At 43.0% G+C, this 14071-nt stretch overlaps 1 protein-coding gene across 1 annotated transcript in view; it reads left to right on the top strand.

Annotated features, from left to right (window-relative positions):
• Positions 1–14071, top strand: part of LOC141440922 (ring canal kelch homolog) — a 38612-nt gene that overhangs the window by 7264 nt on the left and 17277 nt on the right.

The following is a 14071-nucleotide window of genomic DNA, read 5'->3' as shown; positions in this document are numbered from 1 at the left end:
TGTTTGATTGCATGCTTGCTTGCACTATTTCTTGCACATTTGGGAGTATTCTTGCTTGATTTGTTGTTTGATGCATGCTTGCTTCTGGCTTCACGCTTGCTTGCATGCAATGCTTGCACTATTATGCTTCTCTAAACACTGATTGCAGCTGTCGTGAGGGAGTGGGCGCCAGCCCGCTTCATGAGCGCTGGAGGAGATACCAGACTGGTCATCGCGGGATCGGGTTACTCGCCGCAATTGTTTCATCTACCCAGGCCGATAAAATTGCATGTTGGTTGATTGATTGACAAATTACATGCTCACTTGCAAGCCTGCTTAGGTGGTTGCTTACATGCTTGCTTGCTTGCTTTTTGTTGCATGCTTGCTGCATGCTTTCTTGCACGCTTGCTTGCACTTTTTTGCACATTTTGGGAGTATGCTTGCTTGAAGTTGTTGTTTTCAATCACTACAAGTTCTAAAAAACTATCTGTTTTGATGCCTCCTACGACCTAACATTAACAAGGTATATTAATGAACTAAAAGAAGCAAGCTATGGTATTTTAATTTAAGTTACACCCATAAAGTAACCTCAATTTTTAAAATGTCTGTTTGTTAACTGTCCCTTACGACCAACAATTTACTCTATGTTTTAGCTTTTGATGTCCCTTACGCCCATAAGAGTATTCCTTATTTTATAAGTTGCTGTTGTTTAATGCCCCTTACGAACGTACCAATTACACCTTTTTTTAAAATGTCTGTTTGCTACTGCCCCTTACGACCGACAATTTTACTCTAGCTCTTGCTTTTTATACCCCTTACGCCCATAAAAGTATTTATTATTTTATAAATTGCTGTTTTTTAATGTCCCTTAACGACGTTCCGATTATACCATTTTTTACCCTCAACCATACATAATTAATTTATACAGGGCGAATTATTATTATGTATGCATCATCATTTCGGCCTATATACGTCCCACTGCTGGGCACAGGCTTCCTTTATTAGGATCTGTCAGGACAGCTTAAAATAAACAAAGTAGCTAAGAGAAATTTACCCTCAACATCCTTGACTTAAATTCCATTACGGAAATGTTAGCTCGACGTCAAGCCATAGGGGATCCATCAACTTAATCTTCTTTTTTTGTTTTGCTTTTGGCTTATAAAAAAATACGCGCGTTGACAAAAAACAAACGTAGGCAATCAAATACGTCCTCCGTGTTTGACGTGTCTGACACGACTGACCGAATGTGCAATGCCGCAAACGCTCGGCGCGTGGAAGGTAGCTAGACGCGTTAGTATTTAATGTTAGGTACAAGAAATAGGTACAGGCGGTAAGGTTACGGGCCAACAACTTCTTGCTTTTTTATCTTTATTCGTTATAAAATGTTGGAGTGTAAAGGGCAATGGAACAATAATTGACCCATACGCCCTTTTATTATATTTGTTGGTTTTTTTTTAACGACATGAGCCGAGTCGTAAAGGACATATGAGACTACCACAGCCCCTTACGACCCAAATATTAAAAAAAATAATACATTTACGCCATTTTTCAGCTCAAATATTTTATATCATGTCCCTTAAGCTATTTTATTTTAAAATAATAAATGTTGATAACAGCAAAAGTAAGGGGCGTATCGTAACTTGAATACTACCAATCGACAGAGAAAAAAAAACTCTAATTTTCTATGTTTAAAAGTGATTTTCGGTATTTTGTCCCTTACGCCAATTGAGACTTCCACCATCGATATAAGAAATTCGTAAAACGAAGTTTGTATCGTCCCTCTCGCTCTCGTATGAAATAACATTACTTAGCATCAGCGGGACGGTACGATACGAACTTCGATTTCCGAATTTCATAGTAGCCCTGCTGGGCTGGGCGACCGAGCCTCGATCGGACTAAAAGTCAAACTTAAATTGATTGTTTTCCCCAGAAAACCCCTTCATAGCAAATTTCATCAAAATTATTTCTGCCGTTTCCGAGATCCCCAAAATAATAAGAATAGATATTAGGTAGGTAACATAGGTATTTTATTAGGTACCATCAGCCAAATATGTAGTCTACCACCCTAAAGCTCAATCAATTCAATTCAAATTTAGGAAAAGTGGCTCCATCAATTTTTTTGATGATTCTGCCAGTGTCGAGGTGACAGAGACACGGTGGGTAGTTGGACGACTTGTTTGATAATCAGCCAGTTTTCGGTGGGATAACTACCAGTACTATCTGAAATGAGGATACGATACACTATAGGTTAAACTAAACAATAATACATGAAATAATTAGATGATGAGATACAGTAGCTAAGATATGACAGTTCACTACAGGTAATAAAACATTGACACCCTAAAGCTGATAACCGTTTGCATGTCATTAAACAATAATGCCAATAGACGTGTCTGTCAACTTGAAAGTTCGAGTTTAGCGACATATTCATTTGACAGGAACTTGTTTAAAAATTGGTAGACACCCACTTATTTGGCTGATGGTAGTTGGTACCTAAGAACGCACCCATGAGAGGCGTCATAAAAAATGAAAAAGTTTTTAACGATTTAAGTAAGTATCTTTTTCTGTTAATTTTGCGCAAGTTGACTTGCAAGAAACTACATAGGTAACTACAGCATTTTATGTTTATAACTTTCCACCCCCATTACCATACATATATTTACCCCAACTTTGCCATAAATATTTTTATAACCGGGTGTGGCCTGTAATATGAGCAAATAATTAAAACATAGATAAATCTCCTCAAACTAAACAATATTTAGTTCAGCGACTTTTAAAAATAATTAGTTTTTTTATTTTATTACACTTAAATTTATTCGAAGAAGCAATGTAAAGCAAAACAGACAGACAGTGTGACAGTGACAGACGACGTCAGTTGTGTTCTGGATGGCGTGGTGTACTGCCTTTTCGGCGAAATATGTTTCGCCAAATTTCACTTAGCAACAACCTTTCGCCGAAGTTTCATTTGGCAAACCAATCCTTGGCATAACTTTGCTTCGCATTTTTCTTATTTCGCAACATTTTTATATTGCAAAATTTTACTTCATCACACTTTTATGTGGCAAACAATTATGTAGCAAATGATTGGCTAAGGCAAATAACAAATAGTCAAATAACATTTGGCCAATTTTTATACATAAGGTAGGTAGGTATATCAGTCATGATATATAATAAAATTAATAAATATTAAATTATGTGGCGGTGAGCGAGCGAAGCGAGCGAGCAAGACGAGACTAGGCAGAAGCGACTTGGATAGGTTAGGTTCAGAAGGCTAAGGCGGGAGCGAAGCGTAGCGTAGCTTCCGCCTTAGCCTTCGATGTTAGGTTTTTTTTGTAACAGAACGGAAAAAAGTCATTGGCTTGCTTGATTGTTTGCTTGCTAAATTAAGGAATGCCAATCAACGCATTTGACGAAAACACAAATGACATCTTAAAAAAATCCCAGGTAATAATTTGCATAATAATAATTTATCGAATCATTAGTTGGGAAATGATATCAGTGCGAAATGTTGAGTTGGGAAATGAAATTTCGCCTAAATAAAAATATGGGATAAATAGTTTGGGAGTTAATAATTTGCTAAATAATTTTCGCCAAAACATTAGTAAACCGGATGGCGTACATTGATAGCAGTATTTAATTTGTATGAAAAACCGGCCAAGAGCGTATCGGACACGCCCAAAAATAGGGTTCCGTAGCCATTACGAAAAAATTTAGTTTTCGGTTACAAAATACGTCTCAATCGCGTTCGCGTTAAAATCTCAATTTGTATGGATACACGAACATCGCAAACGTTCCGCTAGAGGCGCTGTTCGTGTTTGCATACAAATTGAGATTTTAACGCGAACGCGATCGAGACGTATTTTGTAACTGAAAACTTACACTTAAGGGCATTATTCACAAAATTTCACGAGATTCGGTTAAGAAATGCGACCTGTAGAGGAGATGGCAGTCATGCAAATCAAAGTAAGTTATTCGAAAGCATCTTGTGTCCATGCTAAAAACGGAAACGGCCGGCCGTACCTTTGCTGAGTTAAATTTCTCTGGATTTAATATTATACACCCATCCTATAGGTAAATACTATTTAGAATGAAATCAATAAGGTTCCCATATTTCCCATGATGTGTTCCCTTCCCGTGTCATTGTAATCGTCCCCGCCGCTTCCCACAGTGCACTCGGCATGCAAGTGTGCAATTTCCGCGTCCCTTCCCGTCCCGTGCCCGCGCCGGAAGCGGCGCGTGGCCGTGTCCGTGCCGCTGCAGTTATTGCCGGGCTATGAAGCACCAAGGACGCCAAGGTCGGATGACAGACTTCGCTCCGTGGCACAGAATCCCACTTAATATTATAAATGCGAAATTTTGTAAGTCTGTTTGTTTGTTTATTACTCATCACGTCTAAACCGCTGAACCGATTTAGATGAAATTCGGTATGTATGTACATTATAGTTTAGGTTCCGGGGAAGGATATACATATATACTTAGAATAGTTTTTATCCCGGAAAATAGCATTCCCGCGGAATAGCGATAACCGAATTCTGTGGACAGATAATCTGTGGTCTGATGATGACTTGATGAGCTTGGGAGGTTCACTCACACGCATTACCTTATCTAAGTATTTATTCTGTTTGTATTCTGTGCGCGCTAGCGTTGGTTGCACAGATATAGTCTGATATAGATACGGGTCTATATTGGAATCCCTAATATCTTTTGTCCTGATTGTATGTTCCCTAATAACTTTGGTCATAATGATCTCTGGCCATAACAACGTATTCCCTAATGTAAATGCCATAACTTTTTTTCCCCTAGTATTGTATGTCCTAATACTTATGTGCACTATCGTCTTTAGTACTAATGTTCATATGTCCTAATAGTTATATATCCTAATAGTGAATGCCATAATCATGGGTCTATATTGGAATCCCTAATGTCTTTTGTCCTAATTGTATTTTTCCTAATAACTTTGGTCATAATGATCTCTTGCCATAGCGACGTTTGCCCTAAACACTATTTGTCATTAAATATACTTTAACCTTACTTACTTAGATCGTATGGAAATATATTTACATAGTCAGCCATTGGGTTACTTTGACCGGTCCTTCAAAATTAGCTGGTGCAACCCCCACTAAGTTAGGGATGCAGTTCTAACCTAACCTAACCTACTTTTCTGGTAGCAGTTCGTTTTCGTAGGGGATGCAGTTCGGGTGCCATTCGCGATCCATAACATCGTATGTCCTAATGAATTGTTTGTCCTAATCATCATTTGCCAATCTAACTTTTCTGGTAGCAGTTCGTTTCTGTTGGGGACGCAGTTCTAACCTAACCTAACCTACTATTCTGGTAGCAGTTTGCTTCCGTTAGGGACGCAGTTATAACCTAACCTGTAAGCGCTGGGGGCTCACATTCGACGATGAGTGAGAAAGTGGGAGAAATGGGAAAGGACTTACGTGTGGTGAACTGGCTTTCGCAGCGGTAACGCCGCGAAACGGAGATGAGCTGATGGTAGTCCTTTCTCTGAGGACTGAGCTGGATTGACACTGCACTGTCACACTTTCACAAGTTCTAGTACCGGCCGGTAGGTAGCATATATCGAGCTAAGCGAGCGCAGAGCGGAGCGAATGATACGACCTCTCGCGGCAGCTTCGATTACTTGACTGGCGGCGGGCGATGCGCTCGCGCCGCGCTTCGAATGAGTGAGTGAGCGAATGATTCAGGAGATGAATGGTTAGTCGTCCCGCGTGGCGGGAACATCCTGGGGGGCCCGGGGAAAGGCCTCTTCTTGAGCTGAATCCAACGGCAGCCTGGCTATCTTAAGCACAGGTCTGCGCAGATGTCCGTGAGCCGTGTCCAGATCCACCACTCGGATCACTCCATCCTTTCCAGGTATTGTGCGGGTAATTCGTCCCAGCCTCCATTGGAGCGGTGGGAGGTCATCTTCTTTTATGAGCACGAGTTCGCCAACTTGAGGAGGTGAGGAAGGGGAAAGCCATTTGGAGCGGGTTTGAAGGGTATGGAGGTAGATCTGGTCCACAATGTCCAAAAGCGTTGAGAGAGAGCTTGTATGAGCTTGAAACCGTTTTAGAGCAGAAATTGGTCTATCGTTAAAAGACGGTTCGGGCAGAGCAGTGAGCGGACGGCCTATTATAAAATGACCGGCAGTTAAGGGTTCAAAGTCCGATGGGTCGGACGAAAGTGGGCAGAGAGGTCGAGAGTTGAGTACGGCCTCGATTCGGGCCAGCAGTGTGCAGAATTCCTCAAAGTAAGGTGTTGTCACCAATTACACGGTAAAGCAACTGCTTTGTTGATTTCACATTAATTTCATGTAATGCGCCAAACCAGGCCCCTTTGGGGGGTTTAACAACCAGGTTATGTGCTGACTTGCAAGTTTGTGTGTGATTGCATCATTATTTGCCATGAGAAAGTTCTGAACGTCAATGAGCTGATTTCGAGCGCCTACATAATTCGTGCCGCAATCTGATCTAATCAAAATCGGTTTCCACGTCGCGATACAAACCGTTGTAAAGCCGCGAGAAAAGCTTCTGTGGTTAGAGCGGAGACGGCCTCCAAGTGAACCGCCTTAGTTGAAAGGCACACGAATATGCAAAAATATGCTTTCAAAAGTTTAACGTTTCGCAACGTGCTAGACTTAACGAGAAAACGGGCCGGCAAAGTCAGTCGTCACTTGGCTAAATACGGGCTGAGGGTAACTCTATCTGCTGGAAGGTCACCCATAAGTGGGGCGTCAGGTTGAGCGCGACATCGGAAACATCTAATACATTTAAACACCCGACTTCGGATTGCCCGCCGTGCGGACAGTATCCAGAATTGCTGACGTAAAATAGCATGTAAAGTGTCGGCGCCAGGATGACAGTATATTTTATGGCAGTGATCAATGATGCGGTCTACGAGTGGGCTAGAGCTGGGTAGAATGAGTGGATGTTGAGCGTCGTACCGAATTGAGGCGTGAGAGAGACGGCCACCGACTCTCAAGAGACCGTCTTTCAGAAATGGTGAGAGGCGCTGAAGTCGCGCGGTACAAAGCTTATTCGTTTTAAGGCGATGAATATCATCAGCAAACTCATTTTGCTGAACAGAGCAGACCCAGAATAACAGAGCGTCCTTACGCTCATTAGCTGTGAGCGGACCAAAGCGTCGTACTTCGGGATTGTGTCTACAATTGAAAATAAAGCGCTTGATACAAGCCGTCACTCCGACGAGCTTGTCAAGAGAGCTGAAGCGAGTAAGCAAGTCATGATCGAGATCGGGTATTGCTATATGAGCTGGAACCATTTTTGGCTTAAGGCCTGGTAATACATGATGACCCAAAGCTGTCGGCATCTGGGGCCAGGTGCTCGGAGGTTCTTTGAGCCAACTGGGAGACCACCAGAGGTCATGATTTGAGAGAGATTGGGCTGACATTCCTCTGCTTGCACAGTCGGCTGAGTTGAGATGCGTGGGAACATGTCTCCACGTGGAGCTGATTGGACTAGACGTTATTTTACTAACTCGGTTGGCCTCGAAAGTTTGAAGTCGGTGAGGTGACGTGTTTAGCCACGCTAAAACGATCGTGCTATCTGACCAACAGGTATGCTGGTCGATAGTAATGTGAGCAGACAATTTAGTTGACACCCTAGTCATGAGCTGTGATAAAAGAGCTGCAGCTGATAGCTCCAGTTTTGGGATTGTGAGCCGATTCTTGATAGGCGCAACCTTTGACTTGGCAATGACTAGATTTACATTGACCTGTCCATTGGCATTGAGCTCATGAAGGTATATGACGGCACCGAAACCAGCTTCTGATGCGTCTGCGAATCCGTGCAGCGAGTATGTAGACGTGGGCTTATATTTGCAAATGTGCCGAGGTATACGGAGACATGAGAGTTGAGGCAGATCTTCTGAAATGTGCTGCCATTCCGTCTGGATTTCATCGGGAGTGGGCTCGTCCCATCCCAGTTTCAGAAGCCATAACTTTTGTAATAGAATCTTTGCGCGGAATATTACTGGTGTAACCCAACCGTTGGGGTCATAGAGAGACGCCACTGTGCTGAGGATAGAGCGCTTGGTGATTTGGGTAAGTGGGGGAGAGAGATGCGATAAGTGAACTCATCCGATTGAGGAATCCATTGAATACCCAATACTTTAATGGAATTCGATTCCGGTCTGATGTCAAAGTCTTTAGGCATGTCACACTGGTCATCTGGAAACCGTTCAAGGAGCTGGGAAGAGTTTGAGGTCCATTTACTGAGCTGAAAGCCACCTAGGGCAAGTAGGTTAATTAACTCGGTTTGGAGTGCTCGAGCAGACTCCACGGAATCATGACCACAGAGTATATCGTCAACGAAAATTGAGTGGCGTATTACTTGAGCAGCTTGAGGATAGCGGTGACCTTCGTCATCGGCTAGTTGGAGCAGAGTGCGGATGGCATGGTACGGGCTTGACCGTAAACCATACGTGACGGTATTGAGCGCATATGTGAGCAGCGGCTGGTCGGGGGAGGACCGCCAGAGAATGAGTTGATACTGTCTATGACCTGGGTGGATAAGTATGTTCCTGAACATCATTTTGATGTCAGTACTGAAGACTACCGGATGTGTCCTAAAAGACATGATAATGTCAACAATATCCTGTTGGAGAGCGGGACCTGTGTGCAGACAATCGTTGAGACTGACGCCATTTGAGCTTTTGCTGCTACCATCAAATACAGTGCGGAGCTTATCTGACCCCGATTTGAAGATGCCATGATGAGGGATGTAGAAGTGAGGCTTGTTTGCGAAGGTACTTGGGTGACAAGGTGACATGTGTCCCAAGTTGAGATAATCATTCATAAAGTCTACATATTTTGAGCGGAGGGGCGGATTTGCTTGTAGCTTCTTTTCGAGATTGAGAAACCTACGTAGCGCGATAGCATGAGTGTTGCCTAGGGTCGGCGGATCGGGAAGAAACGGTAATGCTACCATATAACGGCCTGATGGTTCTCGAGTGGTTGTGGTGCGGAAAATTTGTTCGCACTGCTCTTGTAACGGGCTAGTTTGTATATGAGCTTGGGGTTCTTCTGACTCCCAGAACCTCTCAAGACCTTTGCAAATATCGTGAGCAGATACGTCAGGTTCAGGCTGTGAGCTTATAACTTGAGCTGAGTTAGTCTGGTGCGTTGGTGTCGCACATATGTCCTCAATGGGCCCTATCAATGCGAAGTCAAAAATCGTGCCGAAGGCTATGGGCTTCCCGCGGCCTAACGAGACCTTAGTCCCGTCCAAAACTTGGCCGAGAACGTCTGAACCCAACAGAAGATCAATCGGAGCTGGAGTGTTGTACTCTTGATCCGCCAAGGGAATCGGTGGCTGGCCTTTCACTTGTGCAATATGTGGGACTTTTTGTAATGGTAGATAACCGGTAACATTTTTTAAGATATGAGCTGTAGCCGTAATCGTAGGTGTGTCTCGATGTGTAGGTTGACATACTATTGTTACTGATGCTTTTGACTCTTGTGTGTGTTGGTTGCCCACACCTGCGATTTTTAATGAGTTTGAGTTTGGCGGTAAATTTAACATTCGGGCCATGCGCTGAGTAATGAGCGTAAGCATGCTACCACAATCTAGCAGAGCACGCGCTGTATGGTACTGACCATGCACGTCTGCTATTTTTAGCGAAACGGTAGGCAGTAAAATCGGTGTATTAGTTACGTGGTCTTCACGTTGAGCAGTATCACTATAATTATGTTTTACTGTTTGAGCTGAAATCGCAGGTTGGGCTCGTGGTTTTTGTGTTTGAGCTGAGTGAGAGTATGTGTGGGTTGTGTGAGTGTGTTTGTGCTGATGTGCTTCGCTTTCGTAGTACTTGGTTATTGCAGGTAGTCATTGCGGACCACCTACACGAGACCTACTGGGCGAACGCGAGTGATTGGGTGGGTTGTTTTGTGGCGGTGGGGTCATGTGTGAGGCGTGGGCCGAATAGTGTTGGGACTCATGGGTCGGGCGCTGTCTGGGCCGTGCCCTGAGATGCGAAGGTAGATGATGAGCGGCTGAATGAGTTGGAGATGGAGCACCGGGGCGATGAAGTGATGTGTGGTGTTTATCACTTCCACACTCTTTGCAAGCTCGCGTGGACTTGCACTCGTTCTCATAATGGGGACCCAGGCAGCGCTGACACCGATTGCGAGCCTGAATGAAATCCCAGCGGCCTTGGGTAGGCTGGTCGTTGTACCGTGGGCAGGCGATGAGCTTGTGCCCTTTGTCACGGCAGTACGGGCAGGGTGCATTGTTACCCGCTGTGACGTCACGAGTTGAGGGTTGAGCTGAATAAACTGGTCTGTGTTGAGCTGGGGACGGACCGAGGTACTCCGGGCGAGTCCTAACTGGGGCCATGGGACGTGTTTCTTTATATGTGGGCTGACGAGCCGGGGGGGGTCGGGGAGGAGTGACTGGGGATTGCCTGCGGTATTGACGAGGCTGTGGGCTGACTTGCGGGGAAGCTGGGCTAGACCACTCGGTCTCGACACAACGCGCGTGTTCCTCTAAGAATAGGATTAAGTCGTTGAGGGTGGGCAGAGTTTGAAGGTTGCCGTATTTGCGCTCAAAAAGGGTCCGGAGCTCACCCTTGAGTTTTCTTACGACTATTGACACGAACACGTAGTCGCAATCCTTCATGGGCAGATCAAGATTGTTCAGGGCGGATTGTGCTGAAATTAGCGGAGTTAGAAATAATGTGCGGATATCTGAACGCGCGTGAATTTGTGGTAAGCCCATGATTATGTCGACAAATCGGTCGATCAGGACGCGTCGATTTTCATACCGTCGGGTGAGGATGTCCATGGCCACGGTGAAATTGTCATTGGTGAGCTGGAGGTGAGACACCATGCTCCGTGCCTCACCTGTAAGACACGATAATAGATAGTGGAGTTTAACTGCATCCGATATTGTGGCCATGTCATCAGTGAGACTTCTGAAGATGGCTATGAAGGAGGGCCAATCCTCTATTTTTGAGCTGAATTTGGGGAGCGCAATTTTAGGCAGAACGGCTGTAGGTGTGGTTGAGGTGGAGGGGAGTGTATTCTCCAAATGGGCTGACTTGAGCTGGAGTTCGGCGTTAGCCACAAGTATTTGGTTGTAGTCCGCAACCGACGTATCGTAAGCCTTAGTGTACGCCGCCTCTACGTCACTGGTCAGATCTTTTGCGTCCAATATGGCGTGGTACACTTCCTCCAATTTAAACTTATGCTCCTCCACCTTGGCGTACCTCGCGGTGAAGTCAGCCATTGTATATTTTGTGTCTTGCTTAAGCACCGCCATTGAAATTTCCCTGAGCTGAGTGATGGCTCTTGTTGCCTCACGGAAAATAGCGGCTTGAGATTTGGTCGGCATGTTTGAGCCAAACGAAAAAAAAATAAAAAAATTAAATGTAAATTCTTATTGGGTTCCGTGGATGAATTTAATGTGTTATAGAATAGGTACTTATCGTGGTGTGTTATGTAATAGGCAATGAGTGTGTTAAAATTGTAATGAGACAATGAAAAGGTGTGTGTGAAAATATAAATGGGTTCTTTTTTTTTTTTTATCACTGTATATATGTGTTATTTTTATCTGAGCAGGCTGTATATGTACGTAGCGAATGTAATTGTATTATTGATGTTTTGAGAAAAAAAAGTGAAGAAAAGTTAAAAAATCTACAAGTGTATTTTATGACACCCTGTATATCGTATAACGTGTAATGTGTTGAGCGGAGTTTACGTTCACTGTTTGTTACTAAGACAAAACTGAGAAGAAGAATTTGTATATAATGAGAAGAAAAAATATTTACCTATCACCCTATGTACTTAAATTTTTGGGGCAACCTGTATAAACACTATATAATCCACTGCAATGGATAGTTCTAATAAACGACAAAAAATAATGTGCTGATTCGGAAGGTGAAACTGTTAATAATTTCACCAATGGTTTTTGGGATGTTCCGTATTGAACCCTAAATTCGAACTCGTACGTTGAAATGAAATAAACTAGGTACTCAACAAGTACGTAATATAACTATAGTAATAACTTTGAGCTGAGAATAATACGTGCGTAATATTTACGCTAGTTATGGTAGTAAGTAGGTATAAGTTTTAATTATCACTTAGACAAGTCCAGCCACGTTCCGACAAACGACGGATAATGTAATAACAATGCAATCACACCACACCTGTTATCGCGCGATGGATGTTTGTAAACAATATTATATTACCTTTGAAGAAACTTCCTACTTATAAAAAATATTCGAGAATGTTCGTTGAGTGAAGTTGCTACCTACCCTTATTCCATAATATGACAATATTAGGTAGAAGTAATTAGTTGGCAAATGGGTTGTTATATTGAATAATGTGAGTTTAATGTGGAGATTTGTTGATTAAAAGGACAATAGGTACCAACGTTACTTTGAGGTTACTTTTCTAGTTCGTATACCTACGACTAGAAAATTCTGGAATGGGCTGAGTAATTAATGTGGTTTGCCGTTTCTAAATACCTAATTGGGATTGTACTTTAAGTACTTTGTTTGTTTTTTACTAATTATGAGCTGAGATTACACTGTAAGTGCGTTAAATCGGCAAAGTATTCGGAAAATAAATGGGACAAATTAACGGTTTTTTTTGCAATGTGGGTAATTTATTGGGGCTGATTAATAGCTGTGGGGTCTGTTATCCACAGGGGCAGGGGTTCTAAGGATCGAAGGACCAGAAGATGTAAGCGCTGGGGCTCACATTCGACGATGAGTGAGAAAGTGGGAGAAATGGGAAAGGACTTACGTGTGGTGAACTGGCTTTCGCAGCGGTAACGCCGCGAAACGGAGATGAGCTGATGGTAGTCCTTTCTCTGAGGACTGAGCTGGATTGACACTGCACTGTCACACTTTCACAAGTTCTAGTACCGGCCGGTAGGTAGCATATATCGAGCTAAGCGAGCGCGGAGCGGAGCGAATGATATGACCTCTCGCGGCAGCTTCGATTACTTGACTGGCGGCGGGCGATGCGCTCGCGCCGCGCTTCGAATGAGTGAGTGAGCGAATGATTCAGGAGATGAATGGTTAGTCGTCCCGCGTGGCGGGAACATAACCTAACCTGCTGTTTTTCTGGTAGCAGTTCGTTTCTGTGGGGAGCAGTTTCTAACCCTAACCTAACCTACTATTCTGGTAGCAGTTTGCTTCCGTTAAGGGACGCAGTTATAACCTAACCTAACCTACTTTTCTGGTAGCAGTTCGTTTCCGTTGGGGACGCAGTTCGGGTGCCATTCGCGATCCATAACATCGTATGTCCTAATCATCATATGCCATAACGGTTATTGTTTCTGAAACCGTAAATATTTCAGAAATTTTGAACTGGTCATTCTGTAGAACTGTATAGGTTAGGATAGGTTTATTTAAAACAACCCTAAAAAAATTACGGTTTCAGAGAAAAAAGCGTTATGGCAAATGATGATTAGGATTTGAACATTACATTAGGAATAAGATGTTATGTGTTATTATAATTAGTACAGACAAATTAGGTATTTTGGGATTAGGTATGTTATATATATGGCTAAAGTAATTAGGTATTTTGGGCATTAGATAATGTAATATTATGGCTTATGACTCTTAGGACATAAGAAACATTATGGCTTATAATCTTTAATTCTTTATGACTAATGAACGATATGTCAGAGCGTTTAGGACAAAATTGGTATGGCACTTGACTTTAGGACATACGACGGTATGGATCGGGACGCGAGACCTATAGATACACCTAGATGACGCAAGTATCACGATTTGTATTGAAACCGAGCGTGCCGACATTTTAAAACCTACTGTGACGTCACAGCACAGGTTGGTTGAGAGAGACGCCACTTGCTGCGAGTGCCACTATTCAAATTATAAAAATATGTCCCTAAAGAATTTATTATTCGTAGCTTTATTTGCATTATTGTTTAATGACATGCAAACGATTTTTAACTTTAGGGTGGTAGACTAATTACATATTTGGCTGCAGTCACTATCGGAATCGATTGTAGTCTTGATTCTGAGTAGGAAAAACCATATTTTTTCCAAAATTTCAAAAAAAAAGGGGTAAGTACACTCTTTTTTTTAAAAACCTACA

The sequence above is a fragment of the Choristoneura fumiferana genome, chromosome 23, assembly GCF_025370935.1.
Source record: "Choristoneura fumiferana chromosome 23, NRCan_CFum_1, whole genome shotgun sequence".
Classification (NCBI taxonomy): Eukaryota; Metazoa; Arthropoda; class Insecta; order Lepidoptera; family Tortricidae; genus Choristoneura; species Choristoneura fumiferana.
This window is presented reverse-complemented; position numbering and strand designations above follow the sequence as displayed.